The sequence below is a fragment of the Eretmochelys imbricata genome, chromosome 21 (assembly GCF_965152235.1).
Source record: "Eretmochelys imbricata isolate rEreImb1 chromosome 21, rEreImb1.hap1, whole genome shotgun sequence".
Lineage (NCBI taxonomy): Eukaryota > Metazoa > Chordata > Testudines > Cheloniidae > Eretmochelys > Eretmochelys imbricata.
The window spans coordinates 6,432,755-6,453,395 of NC_135592.1; the positions used below are offsets into that span (position 1 = coordinate 6,432,755).

Sequence of the window (20,641 nt, forward strand, 5' to 3'; positions counted from 1 at the left end):
TTTCTATCTCAGCCTGGGAATGATGCCCAATTTTCTGCTTTTATTGCCCAGTGGGGTTCGGATTCATCTTTGGGTGTTAAAGACACAAGGGCTGGACTAAGCTGTGCCCATAATGTGAAGCTGACACATGAATTTAAGATTTTCAGTGATCCCAGGAGCCACGGGAGGGAAAGCAGCACATTCCTACCTCTTGAGGGTGGTTCATGGCACTTTCAGTTGGTGGCTGTGAGCAGCAGAAGCAGCTGCCATGTGGAACTTGGCCAATGCTTGTGCAATTGGTGAAACCTGGTTTAACACAGCAGTGAGGTTCACCAGAAGCCAAGCCACAGGCTGGGGCCAGAGGGCACTGCTGTATATCAGTGCTGTTTCCATGCAGTTTGGCTTTGACTGTGGAAATCTCATCCAGCCATGAAGCCCAGAGGAGTGGTGGATCCCTTCACCTACACCCTGCCGTGGGCCGTGATCTCTTCACATACACCCCTACATGGGCTGAGCCATGGGCCAGGATCCCTTCGCATACACCCTGACATGGGCTGCGATCCCTTTGCAAACACCCTGACTTGGGTTGCGCTGCTGAAGGTCTTTGGCCCAGTGTGCTCAAAGCTACCTTAGAGAAATGTGTCTAGGTTCAGAGATGACCACAAAACCCCTATTAATTTAAAATCATTCCCAGCAAAAGTAAAAAGTTTACTCTGAAATGCTGGGCATGTGTATCTTCTTTTTGTGTGGCTCTAAATGAGAGGATGCGCTGGGTCGGGGATTCCCTGGGAGAAGCAAATTCCACAGTGGTCCTGTGCAGGGAATAAGGCAAGCTGGACTGGCACTTCTTGGAGCGTTTAGTTCAGCTCTGACGTGTCAGTGTTGGTGGAGAAGTAGATCCTGCTGGAGGTGTGGGGAATCCCCTTCTTACACACACATCCCTCCCCAAGGAGCTGCATGGGTCTGTTTCTGAAGCCCCTCAATCTTTGCTGCAGGACTTCTTTTGGTTTCACATTTCAAGCATGTCTAGCTCCTGCCTCTCTCTCTCTGAGCCAGGAGTCACATAAGCCATAGGACTGGAAGAACCTCCTAGGTCCTGGAGTCCAGTCTCAGGCTATCTCAGGCCACCCTGACACACAATCCTGTTGTTATTATTATTTGTATTCCAGCTGCCCCTAGAGACTAGGTCCCAGAAGGCACTGCGCCAGGTGCTGTACAAACATCTAACAGAGTCCCTGCACCAGAAAGCTTATGATCTAAATGAGTTCCAAGCCTTTCCTGCAGATCACAATGACATTCCCAAGAAATTCCAGGGTTATTCTCCGGGACCATTACTGGTTCCCCAGCAGAAATTTCTTTGACCAAACACCAGTTTTGCAAAGCACAGACAACAACAACAACAACAACAACAACAAATGGGGATGGAAGGAGTGTGGAATGGCTGTAAGGGTCTAACTGATCACCATATTAGTGGTGGGGAAGGAATTTTCCCTCAGGTCAGATTGGCAACCAGAGATCCAGGGTTCCCCTTCTCCCCTCCCCCCTGCCCCATCATCTACAGCCTGGGGCATGGGTCACTTGCTAGTTTGAACTGGAGTAAATGATGGAATCTCTATAGCTTGAAGTCTTAAAATGAATGAAAGATCTGTATATGGGCCTGTCATTCTGCCTTTGGGCACAGGAGGTCGTCAGTACAGTGTGAAGAAAATTCTGTTGTATAGCCTCCATACCAGCTTCGTAGAATCACAGAAATGTAGGACTGGAAGGGACCTCAATAGGTCATCTAGCCCAGTGTCCTGCACTGAGGCAGGACTAGGTATTCTCTAGACTGTCCCAGACATGTTTGTGTAACCTGTTCTTAAAAACTTCTAATGACAGAGATTCCACAACTTCCTAGGATTTTCAAACCTTATACCTTTTTCAGGAACATCTGTAATTGCAAATTCATTCCTACCCAATACATAGTCTCTTTGGCTCACCTTAAGAAACCTTCAATTCCCAGAATTGTGACAAAGGAACTCTGTGCATAATCTCATTCCTAAAACCTGCCAGAATAACTGCTCTTTCTCCCTGAAATATAGTGCCATTCTGCATACACAAACTGTCTCTTTTCTGAAAGAATGGTGTTATCTCTTTAGGTAATTGGTCTTTTGTCGCTGACCATTGTTGTAGGATTCTGAGTTTCAATGTTGACAGCATTCTGTCTTGCTCTGTACCTCTCTATATTTCTCGCAGCCTTTCTTCTGAGATAGGTAAGTCCTGTACCATATTTATTGTCTCCACCTCTGGTCCTTCTTTGTTGGGTTCTGGCAGGTATGCATGGCTCAAGGTGTCCACCAACACCTAATCTTTGCCTGGGCAATACTTGCTCTATACGGTGTACCTCTGCAGTCAGATCATCATCTGCTGTAAGTGCTTCGATGCACTGAGTAATGGCTTTCTCCAAATGCCTTTGAGAGGTTTAGGGTCAGATTGTATGTCCATGATGCAACCATAGCTGGACTGGTGAATTTTTTTCCATTCCAAAGAGTATTGCTCATACCTCTTTTCAGTTTGAACATGGCCCTTCTCTGTCACGGACAATGCTTTGCTTGCAGATGAAACAGGTTATCCCCCTTGCAACATGGTAGCCCCCAGTTCCTAATCAGCTATATCATACTGCAGTATTAGGAGCTCCTCTGTGTTGCAGTCTTTCAAAATTGGAGCCCTCCCAGTCATCTCTTTCACTTTCCTGAATGCTTGCTCATGTTGGTCCTTCCACGCCCATAAGATGTCTCGATGTGTCAGCTGTCTCAGGATCTCTCATTTCTCAGACAGATAGTTGCAACACCTTGCTAAATAATTGACCATTCCCATGAATATCTGGACTCCTTTAACATCACTGGGTCTTGGCATTTCTCTGTCCTCACTTTCTCTGGATCTACTTTCAGTCCTTGGGAGGTCTAAGCGTGTCTAAGTTCAATTTAATATTCTTCTGTCTGCATCTCTGAAAAAAATGTAGTAATTTGTAGTCACAATCTTGTTGTGCTTGTTCTGTTTTATCACTCTCTCACACTATCAGCACATCATCTGCTATTGTCCGCATTCCCGTCAGGCCCTCCAATGCTTGGTCAATCGCCTCTGGAATACCTCTGATGCCAGACTGATTCCCACTGCATCCTTAACCATCAGTATCTCCCAAGTGGAGACACGATGGTTGTCAAGTAACTGGAATCTTCATCCAATCCGACAAGCCAGAATTAATACTTTACATTGCACACTGCAAAAATTCTTGCTTTAGACAGATCTGGTAACATGTCCTCAATTGTAGGCAGAGGGAAATGGTTCCATTTCAAAGCTTTGTCTAAAGGCTTTGAGTCTATGCATAGTCTCAGTTTCCGGACAGCTTTTTTACTCCCACAAGACGGTTCATTCAGGCTGTGCTCTTCTCTACAGGTTGTATAATTCCATGATTCTGTAGTTCGCCTTTCAGTGGCTGTAGTCACAGGCGCTGGCTTCCTCCGGGCCCCAGGGGTGCTCAGCCCCCCACTCTGCCCCAGGCCCTGCCCCCACCTCGCTTCTTCACACCCCCACTCCACCCCACCCTGCCTCTTCCCGCCTAGTTCCACCCCCTCCCACAAGAGCACCTTGTCCCCACTTCCTCCTTCCGGGGAGGAGTTGACCGCAGTGGGCGGGAGGCGCTGGAGCTGATCGGCAGGGCCGCCGGCGGGCTGGAGGCGCTGGGTGGGTGGCGGGGAGCTGGCTGCCAGTGAGTGCTAAGCACCTGCCACCTTTTTCCTGTGTTGGCGCCTATGGCTGTATGAATGCAAATGGTACTTTTCTTTTTGGCAGTTTAACTGGCTTCACATCGGTCTCTTCCAACAATACATCAGGGTTCACAGGCTGACTGAGATAATGTTACAGCTTGTGCCACCATCGAATTGAAATCATACCACTTTCTTCCCAAGTAATATGGCTGCATACAACTGTTTCTAGTGCTTACTAGGGTCTCCTTGCGCTGGGTTTACCACCTGTTTGGTCACTCGTATAAAGTCCTTCTACCCACTGTTCCTCTCTTCAGTTACTGTGTGTACCTTGGATTTGTTTTTCTTCTCTCTGGACAAACACTTGGCTGCAAAATGATTACATTTGTCACAGATCTGGAATTTTTTCCATAAGCCAGACACTTTTCTTTCTGACTTACATGTTTTCTCCCACAGTACTTGCATGTGTCTGAACCATCTACTGATGTTGTATCTGGTTTTTATTTCGCTTTCTTACAGTCTGCTGACTGCCCTGCCAGGGGTCCGATCCTCAATTTGGGTAGCTCCGAAGCCCTCAATATCACCAAGCTTTTCCCCAAAGTTAAGTCAGCTTCCCTCAGCAACTGCTCCCACTTGCGAGTCTCGTATCCCACATGCTATGCGGTCTTTTATCAATGAATCTTTAATATTTCCAAAATTGCAACTGGCTGGTAGCACTTTTAAATCGGTGCCATACTCATCTACATCCTCCCCAGCTGCTTGATCTCAAGTAAAGAAATGATATCGTTCCACCATTTCTTTCTTCCTGGGTTTACAGTGAGCATCCAAACAGCCCATTATTGCTTCTAAAGTGCATTGAGCTTGGGGAATTTCTGCGCACAGGGTCTCATTAATCTCTCTCCTCCTTTCTCCAATCAGGTAACAAAGGAGTTTTATTTTCACAGCATCCTCTTTATCTGCCATAGCTGTTCTACACAGAGGTTAAATTCTTCTTTCAGCTCTTCTAGGCCTGAACTAAATTCTTAGCTTTCAGGTTTAATGTCCCTGAAGGCTTCAGCCCCTCCGTTTTTCTGTTATCAGCCTTGTCTTGCAAACAAACTGTGCAGTCACAGATGCATTCTGCCCGCTGCAGTGCAGCTCTGAATGGTCTCTCCTGCTCTCTAGGACTTGATTATTACCCCATTTTATGCTCCATTGTGTCTGAATATTCTGACATGTAACATCTCACTCTGACACAGGGTTAATTAACAAATTCCAGCTTTGGTGTGGCTGCCTACAACATGGCTTTTTTGGCCTCATGGCTTCTCAGACAGTTCCCCCGGAGGCATCGCTTCCAAGCAATTTCCCCCAGGCAATGGTATGCTGCCTGGCAGTGTCCACTAGCACTTTCGTATTGTTACCCTGGCTGAGAAATGCTCAGAAATGCTCTGGTGTTGCCAGAGCTCTGGCTTATAGGGCAGTGACAGTCACAACTCTGCAAAAATTCCCTGGTGGGATCCATGGTTGGCCTCTCGCTGTGACAACGGCAGATTTTATGTGCTCAGCTTACAAGCCAAATGGAGGGAGGGTGGGAATTGCCTCCTACTATGGGAGAACTCACAGGGGGGCCTGGAGCTTCCCCCAGAATAGCGAAGGGTGCAAGGACTTGCTTCCTGCAGATCATCTTGGGGATTCTGCCCCCAGGGCTGCTGGGTACCCTGAGATCAGGTGGGATACAAGGTGTAATACAAGCAGTGGGCTGAGTGCATACTGACCCCTAGGCAGCAGGAGTGTGGGGGTGAGTGTGGACAGTGTGTCCATGGTTCTGCAGAGGGACATAGCAGCTGTCACATCCTGGCTTGTGTGGGGACGATTCCCAACTGTGCTTGAACTCAGCCTGTTTACAAGGGGGCTGAGCCAGCGAGAGGAGTTGTCCTTTCACATGCAGCACAGGCAGATGAGAGGGGAAGCCCATTTTGGCTAATATTTCTCCTCTGAGCTCTGATTTTACCTTTTCCCTCTGTCCTCAAACCACAGGGACAGTGGCACCTGTCCAGCTATTTCCAAGCAGCGTGTGTGTCATCGCAGCCCTGCATGGCTAACGGGAGGCAGGGCTTCACGTAATGGGGCCAGAGGCTGCAATCTCTCCCTTAGTTCATTGCAACTTGCACCTGGGCCAGTTATCTCCTCCTTATAATAGCCCTGCGATAGCCTGCATGGCATGATACAGCCACGTCACAGTGTTTCTAAAGATATCACGCCAGTGCATTAGGGTTGGCAAGTTTACAATATGGAGGTTAAGTGCTGCTGCGAGTGTCAATATTGTGTCTAACTACACCACTGCGCTGGCTGCTCCTAATGCAGGCAGTGGATGGGAGCCCAGTCTGGTTTGTGATGACTAGCTGTCATCTGGACACTAAAAGTCGTACCAGATCAAATGAATGAAATGGCCACTCCTTGCTTCCCTTTGTGCTTCAGAGAAACCAGCTGGCCCACACCCAGATCTCACAAGAGAACAAACCCCGATTAGATGCCATGATCAGAGACCAGCCCGAGTTGTAAACTTGGCTCTGGCTCAGAATCTGGATCAATCCTTCCCCAACGGGCATTCTGAGGAACGTGTCATGTCACCTGATGGCCCTCAGCAGTTGCTGCTTTCTCAGCCAGACTGACTGAAGCAGCCAGAATCAAAACAGAACAGAGCATATAGAATCTTGAGCCCCTGTGTGCTGATAAGGACTAATCTGTGTGTGCAGAATGCATTTGTTGCCAATTAGTAACTGGCTCAGAAAGAAAGAAAGAAAGAAAGAAAGAAAGAAAGAAAGAAAGAAAGAAAGAAAGAAAGAAAAATTCTATAAATGTGGGATTTCTTGCCCTTCCTCTGAAGCAGTTAGTGCTGGCCACTGGCAGAGAGGATACTGTACTAGACTGACCTCTGATCTCCAGTTCCTGTGAGACGCAAAGGCTAGTGTACACATAATGGTCCAAATCCATCCATGATGTAGGTCCTTTTAAATCAATGGGTTTATGCCAGGGATGAATCTGACTCTCCTAGTAAGTTCTCAGGCTGGAGAAATATAAGTAGCATCTTATCACGTTAACACTAGGGCTGGGCATATCACACCAGCTTTTCCATGGCAAATCTTCCAGTGGGGGGTTGGACTTGAGCCCACCTTGGTTTTTGGGAGGAGGTTCTGAATGACCATTTTCTCATTTAAATCCACAGAGGCTTTCTAGCTGTCTCCCTGATGTTCTTTGTTTTGTGTTTAAAATTCTTCTCCCTCCCTGCCCTCATCCCAGCCGGGCTCCTGAGCCCCAGAGGAGCAGGAGATGGGAATGAGGAGAGGAACTCTGGATTTCCCAAGAAGGAGAGGACCTGGGTTAGTTGTTTGTTTGGTGTTGTTCTTCCTTTGCTTTATTCCATGTGAATTTCCTTCTGGTGGTAGGCACCAGCCTAACACCCCTGGAGACTGAAGTCCTCTGTTTCTGTACACGATGGATATGCTGCGGGCAAGATTTTCCTCCACACTGCCCCATCCTGCCAGAGTGCCTCACCCGTGCCCTGGAGGGATCTCCTCTAGAGTCATGCACCTAGAAGGAGGGAAAAACTGCTGCAAACAAATCGCTGACACAGGGCGACAGGCAGACAGAAGCAATGCTTTGCCGTTGCTGCTGTTAAATGAAATGACAATGGGGCAGATCCGCAGCTAGAGTAACCTGGGGCAGGTCCATTGGCTTGAGTGAAGCTAGGCCAACTAACGCCAAATGAGGATCTGGCCCACAGAGAGTCCCAGGGCCAACTTCTGGTCCCACAATGGGCAAATGCCTGAATTAGTTTGACAGGAGCAGGAATTGGCTTTTAGTGACCTGGTGCTTGATCTGCAGAAAGATATTGGAGGCCAGTGTGTGTGTGGGAGGGGAGTAAACACAAAATAACTCCAAACAATTCAGGATGGCTGAATACAGAATCATGACATTAGAGTCAAAGGTGACCTGCAGAGTCAAATCTAGTCCATTCCCCAGCCAGTTTCACCACTGGAGCCAGGAATAAATGCACCCCCGCCGTGATCCAACCTGACATGTCCCGTGTTCCTATGTTAATTCTGCAGAGTTCTGTCCAGTCCAATTTCAAATGACTCAAGTGACAGGCCTTCTACCTCTTCCCTTGGGAAACTATGCCCTCGTCTAACTGCTCTTCCCCTTCATACACACTTCCCTGCTATTCAGCCCGGATTCCCCTTTCTTTAATTTCATCCCATCACCCCTAGTTCTATCCCCTTGGACCACCTTCCTTGCTGCTTACTTTTCCCTTCCAATAGCTGAAGATGTTTATCGTAAACTTGCTTAGTCACTGTTTGGCCAGCAAAGCAGATCTTAAAGAGAAGTATTTGACTGTGTTGCAGAATTTGTTGAGCCAGAGCTTCGCGACCGCTCTGAGCTGTGGCACTATTTGCCCAGCTAGGTGAGCTGTTGTTAACAGGACTCTCTGAGAGTGTTTGTCCGTATGAAACTCCGTTCTTTTCAAGTGCACTACGAATTTCATGAAGGGGCTCTAGGCCCAAGTACTCTGCTGTAGCTATGTGCACTGTTAAGTGGCAAAGCACAGTGAAAAGCATGGCTTTCCACGAGTTCACACTATTGTGTCCTACCTAAGTGGGAGCCTTCAATTAATTAACAACGGGCCTGATACTCTTTTAGAGCAAGACCATTTTAAATCACTTCAGCAGTGTAACAGGCCTTGGAGTGTTTATGTCCCCTTCAAGGCTCCTTTATGCTGCCACAGCGCTGGTATAAAGTGGGGCTAGTGTGAATGAGAGTCAGGCCCAATGGATCAGACTCTCCATTGCACCGGCCCTTACGCAAAGCACGTGTAAAATGTTGCCAGAGCAGAACGGGAGTGTTTTATACCCACTTTTCCCTGGTGTAAGTGACTAGGCCTGGTGCAGGGCAATGCAGAATTAGCATTAAAGCAGCTTTAGTCTATGCACCAGGCCCAGATGAATATCTGTGTGGGACACAGTACACATTCCCCAACTGGCTTGTCCCCATGTGCTGTGGGTTTCATGTGAAACCACGGTATGGCAAAGTTGCTGCCTCAGCACCCCCCGCACCACCCCATGCCTGGCTAGCTGTGGTCCTGAGAGTGTCCTGGCCCTTCAGCCAGACCAATATGCAGAGTCCCGCCCCTTCCAGAACCATAGAGTCCTTTGTCAAAGCCCAACAGAAATACGTAATACAACTGAGTCTTCAGTCGCAGCTGGGCAGACCAAGTCTTCCTCACCACTATAGTCTTTCCCCACACCTCTGTCTCCTGTGCCTCACACAGCCCCTCTGTCCAGGGGCAGGCACACTCTTCCTCTCATTTGGTTCTTTACAGCAAGGGTTCACTCGAACACTAACATTGGCCTGCATTGCTCCAGTCTCCAGCTCAACTCAACCTGTCTCACACAGCAGCCCACTGCTCTCAAAACACAAGCTTCCACCACGTGGGCTAACTGAAGTCAATGGTGCTGCAGTGGTTTACATCAGCTGGGGATCTGGCCCTACTATATTGCACACTGGGATGTATAAAGAAAAGGAGTACTTGTGGCACCTTAGAGACTAACCAATTTAGATGTATGTTTGCTGGTAACATTGCTAGGCCGGTGCCCAGGTCTCTCTCTAGATATCCACACTCCCTCACTCCTCCAGCTCCTGCTTTGGATACTCAGACCATCTCTGACATTTTTTTTCCTTTCTTCTTGGCCTTATTCATGTATTTTCAAACAAGAAACAAACGTCTGTGTGGTTTAGTAACTCTGTTCTGGCTTGGTCAATGCTATGTGTCAGCCACAATCACCCCAGGAAAGGGTCTCTCCAAGAAGACACGGACTCTAAGCTAGGCAGACGGTGTGCCAGGTAGGATGCTGGCATATCAGGCCAAGAGGGTCCTAAACTGAAATGTACTAGAGGACAAGGCAAGAGTCTTGAAATGCCCAAGATTAACAAGAGTGACGAGTGGGTGAGGTAACATCACACACCTTTTTTCTCTAATATCCACAGCTACAGCATCACTGCAGATAAAGAGTAACACAGGCAGCTTTAGGTTCCATCCATTGAAAGGATACTCGTGGGTTGAAAATCATGGAAAGTTGCTCAGCGGGTGTAAATCAGTGCCGCTCCCTTGAAATCAGTGGATCTATGCTGCTTCACATGGCTGAAGATCTGTCCCATCTAGATATTTAAGAACAAAATAAACAATCCACTCCCTGTGTCATCCCCCGAGATTGTTATGTTTTAAAATTCTAACATGCTTTCCAGTACTGATGTTATTTCTTTGCCTTCAGCTTGGACAGTGGAATTAGCCTGATCAGATCAACACCAGGTTGTTGTTCACTAGCTAATGCCTGCTGCATTGTTTGGGCTGCAAAAATGGCAGGGGGATGTTTACATCTAAATACAAAATCATATGAATTAAAGTTACAAAAAACAAACGAACAAACACAAACACACTATCTAAACACCACATAACACCAAGTCCGTGAAAACATTTCAATCAATATTAGGAGAGTTTCTTTCTTTCTTTCTTGGATCTTTGTTTAGCAGTTTAGGTGAAATAAAGTCCCAGGAAATATTAGTTTGTTCCCTGCTACATTGCTGAAACTAGCAAGACCTCTTAAATACACCCTCCGGTACTCGCAGAAATAGAGGCCATTTGGGACAGGAGTCTTTTAGCAATGGACCCTGAACAAACACCTGAGAATGTTGGGTGAGCCTGGGAAGCCGTTGGGTTCGGCAGATCACTGGGGCACTGGAGTGGCGATCAGGAGACCGCCTTGCTGTGTGACCTTGGGATAGTCACCCTCTCGGTACAGACTGTAAGCATTTTGGGGCAGGGAGTGTTTCCTGTTACGCGTGTGTACAGCATCTAGCCCCATGGGGTCTCATTTGGGGCCTCTGTGTGCTACCATATTATGATAATAATTGGGGATGTTCAGGCCTAAATGTAGATTCATGGCCAAAATTTGTGGCTCAGGGCCAACTCTAGACATGCTGTTTAATGTCTGTAATCCTGACACTGAAAAGAAAAAAATTAACTCACTGCTGCAATCTTCTTCCAATGCACCTGAGTCTTAATTCCTTAACACCCCTCTTTCCCTCTCATAACTCAAAGCACTCTCATGCAAAGTGCATCAAGCTTATCTCACAAAGATGCACCCATCTTACTGGACTGGTTCAGATTTGACCGGTTCCAGGTTTATCAGTCTAGATGGTGCCACTGCTTTGCATTGCAAATTGCCTTTTTGAATGTCACACAGATTGTGGTTTATCTTTAATTGTTTGGCTGTAAACACGTCCTTCAAACAATCCCAAGAATCCTTTAGGAGTTTAATGTACAGCCATGGGAATGTCATTCAAACCTGGCACTCAGGGTACTTATCACCGGAGTATCTGAGCGCCTTCCAGCAGTCCATTAAGGAATATGCAGTGTTGTTATAGTCATGCTGGTCCCAGGATATTAGAGAGACAAGATGGGTGAGATAATATCTTTTATTTTGGACCAACTTCTGTTCATGACCTGAAGCAGGGCTGTGTGCAAACTCGAAAGCTCGTCTCTCTCACCAACAGAAGTTGGTCCAATAAAAGGTTTCAGAGTAACAGCCGTGTTAGTCTGTATTCGCAAAAAGAAAAGGAGGACTTGTGGCACCTTAGAGACTAACCAATTGAGCTGTAGCTCACGAAAGCTCATGCTCAAATAAATTGGTTAGTCTCTAAGGTGCCACAAGTACTCCTTTTCTTTTTGGTCCAATAAAAGATATTCCATCCCCAACCTTGTCTTTCCATTAAGCAATATGATTAATATCTGTCATGTGTTGTTTGGTCTTTTGTCCTCTCCTCAGGGAGAGAAGTGTCTGCAGTGAAGTCTCTTGTCTTGGTAGGGTTTTAGGTTTGATTTAATATACATTGTACTACTGGCACTAAATTAACTTACATATGATAAGGTAAAGGAACCCTATCTGGTAGCCTAAACCCAAGGTATAGGTTTAAAAAAAACCCCATTTTCATGATTTATATTCCAGGGCAGCTGTGTTAATCTGAATTTAGGGTTGAGAGCACATATCAGTTTATCCATGGTATAAAACATTAAACAAATGTTGCCATTAACCTGAAAACAAACAGTCTAAACCCAGGGAATTCAACATTAAGTTTAAACTTTGAAGAAATCCAAACCTGTTCAGATATGGAAATATACAGCTGTGGCCCCCAAACCACTTCAACTCTGCCCTCTAGTGACACCAAGCAATAGCCATAAAATTAGGAGTTAAGCATTTGAGTGTCCATGCTCCCAGATTAGATAAAAGTGATATTTATAGAGAGATTAGTTCATCCTTTTGCCCAATTCAGGGATGGCATCATTACAATATACACAGCAAACACACTCAAACAGATGCTTCTGTGCAGTATCAGGGAGCCACAATGGAAACACAATTGTGTAGGGCATGGACACAATGAGGTCTTTAATTAGGGCTGTTTGATTTGGCTGTGAAGTGTCTGAGCAGAAGGAGGATGAGTTTCAGAGGGGGTCCTGCTGCTTATCTGCATCTCCAAACAGGTGCTCCCGCTTCACCAGATGGAGTGTCACAGTCAGGATTGTTGGTATTATTGTTTGTGTTACTGTTCTTTACTCAGCCACTGCTCTATTATTCCACCCCAACTGGCCATCAATAAAGTTGGTTGCCCAGGACATTAATGGGAGTTTGTGTCACTCCACTCCAACATCCTCCCTAGAGACTGTCTGGAGATACACAGAATTAGCCTTTCTTTGGAATACAATTGAGAGCACAGCCAAGTCTATACACGGGCCCTCGACTTTATTGTCCTCCTATTTACAGTAACTATTTATGTTCCCTCTTCACCATTCACCGCAATGACTTTTATATTATTTTCTATCTGAGCACTCAGCTGACATGACAACTATCCTGCCTTATTAGGCCTGGCTTGTCCTTAGCTTGAGGGTAATGATCTCACCACCTGGAAGATTAATGGAGAATGAATGGGTTACAGCCCATGTACTGTAAATTACCAGGGCCCAGCAGGTCATTGATTTTGAATAAGCAGAGGGAGCTAAGCATGAAGAGAAAATATTTCAGAGGCATGTCTTACCTTTCACCGCACCAGGAAATCCATCTTGGCTTCTGAGAGGGTTGTGTTTTTGTGGGAAGCCTCAGGAACTCTATTAATTATTTTTATTATTATTATTATTATTATTATTGTTATTATTATTATTATTATTATTATTACGTCCCCTAGGCCAGTGCTTCTCAAGCTATCTGAAGTGGGGGACTGGCAATTTTTTTTCCAATGTGCGTGCAGACCGGCAGCTGATGGCTTGTGGACTGGCACTGGTCCATGGACCACCACTTTGAGTAGCACTGTCCTAGAGGCCCCAATCAGGGATTGGGTTTCATTGTCCTCGGTGTGATACACACAGTCAATGAAAGGACAGTCCTGTCCCCAGATTGCTGACAATTGTATATGATGATGAGAGCCAAGAGGTGGCTACAACAAAGAGATGGAGCGAGCACAAAGGTCTCAGCATTAGGGTCTGTATTTGAGAGTCATGGTGAAACGGGATGGCTTCTGGTTTTCTTTTAAAACAGGGATGGCAATGTTTACCTAGAGGGCCTATGCAAAAACAATGGGCCTGACTTGCCTTTCAAATCATCCATTTTAAAGGAATCGCTCTGGATTTACCACAGTGTGAATGAGAGGAGGATCAGACCCCCTGTGTGGCAACTCAGACTCTATGATGATGGATGCCCTAGAGAAGCAGATAGAGGTGTATGGGGATAGATAAATACAGGATGGATGAATAGGGCATGGATGGAAGGATAGATATTTCTCCCAGTGCTGGCTCTACGTCATATTGAAATGCACAAATAATTGTGATAACAAATATATTTAAGAATACTACAGTTTAGTATTAGTAATTGAATTAGCATTGGTATCAGTACCGTTGCCGTGGTACCTAGCAGAGAGCTGGGTAGGAAATAGTTTTCCTGTCCCAGGAGAATTTTTGAGACTTACAAAAAATGTTCCAATCTCAAATTGTGATGAAAAGTTGAAATCTTGAAAATCTGGGGGACCTGATCATCTGAAAACAATTTTGGATTGGGTCAATCAAACTATTTTTTTGTTTTGGGTTTGGTAACTTTGAGACACTTTGTTTTGATTTTGATCTTTTTAATGGGTTTGAACTTTTTTAGTATAAATTAAAACTTTCAAAACAAGAATTCATTTTGAACTGAAAAATGAAGGTTTTCATTTAGAGGATGTTGAAATAGGACAGTTTGACAATCCCCAAACTTCTTTTTTCACAGGTTCCCCCCCGTAAATCAGGAGATTTGTCAGAACTGACCCATTCCCTCAAACAGGTTTGGTTTCGACAAATCAGCATTTTCCCAAGAAAAAACGTTGAGTTGGAAAATTCCTGACCAGCTCGAGGTGTCAGCTCAGATCTGGGAACCACTTGGTTGTGCTTGGCCTTGCCCAAACACACAGCAAGGGTAGTTCCTGACCCAAACAGGTAGATAATTCATGCGCAGGAAAAGATGGGCTGAAAAATTACTCAGACTGTTTGCCAAACTTCAAGGGCTGGAGATGTGTCCCCCCTCCTCCAGGAGAAACCTAAATCATTTTGGCTTAACTATGTTCCCCAAAGGGCACTTGCCTACATGCCTGTTGGCTTATTTGTTTATTCCGTGGGGTTTTCTTTTTCCCTTTGGTGGAGTGAAGATACTACAGCTGTTTGAGTAGGAAGCACCTGTAGCCTGACTGTTCCTTTCAACAATGCGCTCAATCCCCTGGCACGTTGAGCAGACAGAGCCCTCTCCCCTGTGGAGGTGGGAGAAAGGAGATATCTGTGCACAGCTTTGCTTGGGTGGTGCGCTGAGGGACAAGAGGGCAGAGGGCTCTTCCTCTCTCTACCCAAGCAATAGGGCTTGACCTCTCTGTAGCCAAGGAAAGTACAAAAAGCTGGACTGCGCTTACACAGCACTTTGCACACCACATCTGCAAGCCAGCACGTATTGAGGATTAGGGGCTGTGGGCAGTCCCCCTAGCCAGCTAAAGTATATGCTGAAGTCAGCAGTAAGTGCTAGCCTCAGGCACCCTTCCTTACTGCTCAGAGAAGCAGCAAAGTGCTCTCTTCAGCTAGTTGCCTACCTGCTCTCCTGGAACCAGGTTGTGGTCAGCCAGAGTCTTCTGCACAAGATGAATTGGGCAGTGTCTCTGCTCCCCCTTGCAGCCCTACATGTGTGGATGTGAGTGTCATCTACCCTTCTCTGGTCAACTCCCATTTGCAAAGCCTATCTAAATGCTAAGTACTATTGTAGGGCTGAATCCTGGAGTGTTTTGAACTCAGAACTCAGGCTGAGTCATAGAAGTGCTCAGTGGGTAGGTCTACATTGCAATTAGATGCCCGCAGCTGGCCTGTGCCAGATGACTGGGGCTTGCGGGGCTTGGGCTACAGGGCTGTTTAATTGCAGTGTAGACATTCGGGCTCAGGCTGAACATACACCTCCATCTATCTCTGGGACCCTCCCACCTTGCAGGGTCCTATAGCCCGGGCTCCAGCCTGAGTACTGAATGTCTATACTGCAGTTAAACAGCCCCTGAGCCCGAGCCCCAAGAGCCTGAGTCAGCTGGCAAGGGGCCAGCTACGGGTTTTTAATGCTGCATAGACATATCCAGGCAGTCTGGGGGCTCGTCCGCACAGCACTGGCAAAGTGCACTGGAGGCGTGTGATTTGTAAGGCACTCTAATGTGTTGTGCTCTAAGTGTCCTGTGTAGACCTTGCTGGCCCACTCTAAAAGGTACCTAGTTTGTGTTAGCTTCATCCTAAGGATACATCAATACCCCTTCGGCATGCTTTGCTGCTCTGTGCAGACAAGCCCCAAGGCAGAACAGAGGCAGGACTAGCTTCAGCTAGGGTGAAATTCACCCTTGTGCATATGTGATGGTTGCCAGCTTCGTCAACCCACCAGGGATTGAACAGGGTCGTCCAGAGTTAAAAGCATGAGCTGCTACCACACTGTAGCTCCCTAGATGTGGCTGTAACTGGCACAGGCTGGATCAGTCACAGATGGGGACATGTTGCACACTCAAATTACGTTGGTCCTTGGCACAGAGGGGAATTTCACCCACGGAGCTTTGCCTCAGAAAGGACTTCAGTTCCCCAATCATTATTGCATTTGAACCTCACTGTTGCATTCTTTCTCTGGGCCTGTCTTTTGGTACTGGGCCATATGTAAGAAAGGTTTTATCCTGTAATATAAGAGCCATGTGTGAGAAAAGGATTTCTGCAACTACCTGCTCCACTACCCAGTATCAGGAGACTTTGTCACCTCTACAGTATCGGGTCTGTTTTCATTCAAATAATCCTTATCTTATCTTGAGTGCATTTTAATCTACACCCTACAAAAAAGGTAGCTAGCAATAGCTTGTAAAAATGACATCATAAAATATCTCCTGTGCTATATAATTATATCATTAAATATCCTAGGACCAAAATAAACCAGAGAAACTCACTTCACAAACTCTGCTACAAATAATTGCGAATGAAAGCCCTGAGAACTGTCCTCTAGTAAAAAGAACAGGAGTACTTGTGGCACCTTAGAGACTAACCAATTTATTTGAGCATAAGCTTTCGTGAGCTACACGAAAGCTTATGTTCAGATAAATTGGTTAGTCTCTAAGGTGCCACAAGTCCTCCTTTTCTTTTTGCGAATACAGACTAACACGGCTGTTACTCTGAAACCTGTCCTCTAGTAAGTTCACACTTCAGTGTTAGGACTAAGCCCCCCCACCTCCACCTCCACGCCCACCACCTCACTAACCCCCTCACCAGTTGCACTCACTTCCTGGAGAGAATACTTTAAATTCAGAGTCTAAAATGTGCAACTCAAATATTATAACTCCAACAATCCTGTAACCGTATGTTACCAACTGAATCAAACAAGCATCCATACTGAGAGTTAGCACCCCAGATGGTTGCATTTCAGTAGTGGGTGAAATAGATTCATAGATTTCAAGGCCAGAAGGGATCATCTAGTCCAACCTCCTGTAGAACCCAGGCCATAGAACTTCCTCACAGTAATTCCTAGTGCAGAACTGTTCGGAAAATATCCAATTTTGACTTTAAAATAGTCAATGATGGAAAATTCACCATGAGCTTCGGTAAAGTGTTCCAATGGTTAATCATTCTCACCACTGTTAAACATTTACGCCTCATTTCCAGTCTGAATTTGGCTAGCTTCAACTTCCAGCCATAGGATTATGTTCTATCTTTCTCTGCTAGATTGAAGAGCCCATTGTCAAATATTTATTCCCCATATAGACACTTACAGGCTGTAATCCAGTCACCTCTGAAACCCTCTCATTGGTAAACTAAATAGATTGATCCCTTTAAGTCTATTACTATAAGGCATGTTATCTAATCCTTTAACATGCTCATAGCTCTTTTTTGAACCCTCTCCAATTTATCAATCACCCTCTTGAATTGTGGGCACAGTCTTCCAGCAGCAGTTGCACCAGTGCAAACAGTGAGGTAAAATAACTGCACTTCTCTTACTCTAGATTCCCCTGTTTATGCATCCCAGAATCACATTAGCTCTTTTGGCCACAGCATAATACTGGGAGCTCATGTTCAGGTGATTATCCACCACAACCCCCAAATCTTTTTCAGTCACTGGTTCCCATAATAGATTCCCACATCCTATAAGTATGGCCTACGTTCTTTGATCTTTATATTTAGCAATATTAAAACGCATATAGCTTGGTCGCGCCCAGCTTGCCAAGGAATCCAGGTGGCTCTGTATCAGTGACCTGTTTTCTTCATTATTTACTACTCCCCAATTTTTGTGTCATCTGCAAACTTATTCAGTGATGTTTCTGTATTCTCTTCCAGGTCATTGATAAAAATAGTGCAAGGGCCAAGAACCAATCCCTGCGGGACCCCACTGGAAACACCTGCCCATTTACAGTTACATTTGGAGACCTATCAGTTAGCAAGTTTTTAATCCATTTAATGTGTGCCATGTTAATTTTATATTGTTCTAATTTTTTTAATCAAAATGGCATGCATATCCAGTCAAATGCTTTACAGAAGTCTAAGCATATTATATCAACACAATTACCTTTACCAACCAAATTTGTAATCTCATCAAAAAAAAATATCGAGTTTGTGTGGCAGGATGTATTTTCCATTAAGCCATGCTGATTTGCATTAATTCCTTTACACTCCTTTAATTCTTTATTGATCGAGTCCCATATCAGCCACTTCATTCTCTTGCCTGGGATCGATGTTTGGCTGACTGGCCTATAACTACTTGGGTCGTCCCTTTATCTTTTTTAAAAATTGACCCACTATTAGATTTGTTCCAGTCTTCTGGAACGTCCTCTGTGTTCTAAGACTTATTGAAAATCAACATTAATGGTCCAGTGAGCTCCTTAGCCAGCTCTTTTAAAATTTTGGATGCAAGTTATCTGGGCCTGCTTAGATATGCACACAGATACAAGTATATACACATAACACAACTCATGTATATGCCTATATATGTATATGTGGAGGTGAGAGCCATGCGATCAGTTGCAGAACCATGTGATAAGCTGCCATGCTGTATTATGAATGAATTTATTGTGCACCTTTAACCAATTCACCCGCCCTCTACCCACCAACCCACCTCCTGTGGATCTTATTCTGACATTCCAACCCTATGAGCAGCTTCTCCTAGCCATGGGAGTGTATCGACTTTCAAATGCAGAATTATTTTCAAAATGTAGACTTTTACTCCCCCAGATTCTCCTGCCTTTGGCTCAGGACAGACAAGATTCAGTCCTGCACCAGGGACAGCTTTTCTACAGATAAAACGATCACAAAGGTAAAGTCTAATGTCTCATAGCCTGTTGGCAGTACCAGGTCAGCTGCACCGTTGCTGAAAAATAGGTATGAAAATTTAATTTCTATGTTAAGTGCCAACAGGCCTTTTAAGGGTTGATCTACACACGTCTTTGTACCCATAATTATATCACCTGATGTCCATGCATTTACACCCATATAAAAGTGTTCATGCCAGTGTAACTTTACTTACAGCTTTATATCAGTGTAGCTGTGTCCACACTAGAGTAGTGGGTTACACCAATTTAACTAAACTGATATAGTTATATTGGTACCAAAATTGTGCATAGGGCAAGCCCTAAACTCGCCAATATTTTCTTTAGAGCTGCAGATGAGGCACAGGAGTGCAGCCGTTCAAGATCTGTAAGCGCTAGAGTGACAATAGGGCCAGATTTCAGCTAGAAAATATCCTGTGTTTGTCTCGTGGGCTTTACTGAGCTCTAAATTCATGTTGCCTGAAAACTCTTTCTCGGGTGAATGACATATACTCAAGGCCTGATTCTGCTCATGCTTACATTGGTGTAAATGAGGAGTAACGCCATTCACTACAATGGAATCAGAGCCTGCCTAAAACTGGCATAAGTGAGAAGAGAATCAGGCTCTCAGTTCTTTATTTGTGAGTGATAGTGGGCTGGATTCCGCTCTCGGTTGCTCTAGGATACGCCTTGCTCCAGGATACGTCTGGCGTGGAGAGAGCTCAGGCCGTTTGGTTAGGTGGCTAACATCAGTCACTCAGCTTTGAACATTTTGGCTTTAATGAGCTCCCCAAGCAGCAGGGCAGTCGTCAGGAGTAGAATACAAAAAGCCAGACTCATGCTGTGCTGCTATAGCCACACTCAGTTATTGGTCTACCCAGGCTGCAAGTTCTTCTTTCCTTATTCCAAAGCCTTCTCTCTTTCTCTCTCCCCCACATTCAAGTATGTCAGGCTATGCTATGGCTCAGACCCATTGACAGGACTAGACTGAGCTTAGCGAGCTGCTGAGATTCTCTCAGTGTTTCTTGCCCAACGTCCACAGCAATGCAATGTGTGTTGGTTCACTGAAAGTTCCACCTCTGTTGGCTTCAGTGATCGTCTCTCTGTTTATGGTCACTGTCAGGTGAGGGTATTTTCAGGTCCAGGGTTCTTAGGCCTGTCAGCCTTTCGCAGTTAGGAAAGTAGGAGGGGAAAGGGATGGAAAGAGATCTCCAAGGGAAGAGAAATGAAGAATGGTGAAAGTTCAGGAAAATCAAGGAAAATCTGAAATGGACTCAGTTGCAAAGCAAAGATTCCAGGTAAGCCCCTTTTCCCAAACCGCTGCAACCTCCAGACCGGCCACGTGACACTCATCTATTCTTCTGAGCTATCATTCCTGCCGACGAACTTATTAAACATAATGCATTTTCTTTGAGAGAGACAGCAGCCTTACCCCACACTGTAACCTAGCCCCCTCAAGGACCAGGTACTAAGCTACAAGCCTGGCTCGCATGACTTCTAATCCCACCTCTTCTGCTTAGTGCTGTTAATATTTCTGTGCCCTTCACAAACCTTATTCAGCATTCGCACACTGCTACCTTAGGGGAGGCAATTATCATGCACCTATCTTACGTATAAGATAACTGAGAGAATGCACAAGGTCAATTCAGGTGCAGCTGGGAATAGAACATTGATCACAAATACAACAAATTCAAGTCGCGTCCATTTTGGAACAGACAGCCCAAATTTTGCACTTGTATAACACATGCTAATACGGTGAGGATCTTTGAGGACGTCCATACTGCAATTAAACAGCTGGGGCTGGTAGGGGTCAGCTGACTCAGGCTCGCGAGGCTTGGGCTGCGGGGCTGTAAACTGTGGAGACATTTGGGCTTGGGCTGCAGCCCGAGCTCTGGGACCCTGCGACAGGGTTGAATCCTGTAATAAAGGGCATGGTCCTTTAGCTGAAGTGTTAGACCATGTCTCTATGTACCGCAGCTGTACCAATCCAGCTGCGCCACTGTGGCGTGTCTGGTGAAGACTATCTA

General features: G+C 45.6%; 1 protein-coding gene across 1 annotated transcript in view; it reads right to left on the reverse strand.

The window, feature by feature from the left end:
- RHEX (regulator of hemoglobinization and erythroid cell expansion) overlaps positions 1-20,641 on the reverse strand; it is a 167,326-nt gene that overhangs the window by 70,760 nt on the left and 75,925 nt on the right. Inside the window, exon 2 of the mRNA XM_077839381.1 lies at positions 9,809-9,914. The gene's annotated coding sequence lies outside the window, so the exon portion shown is untranslated. The remainder of the gene's footprint in view (positions 1-9,808; positions 9,915-20,641) is intronic.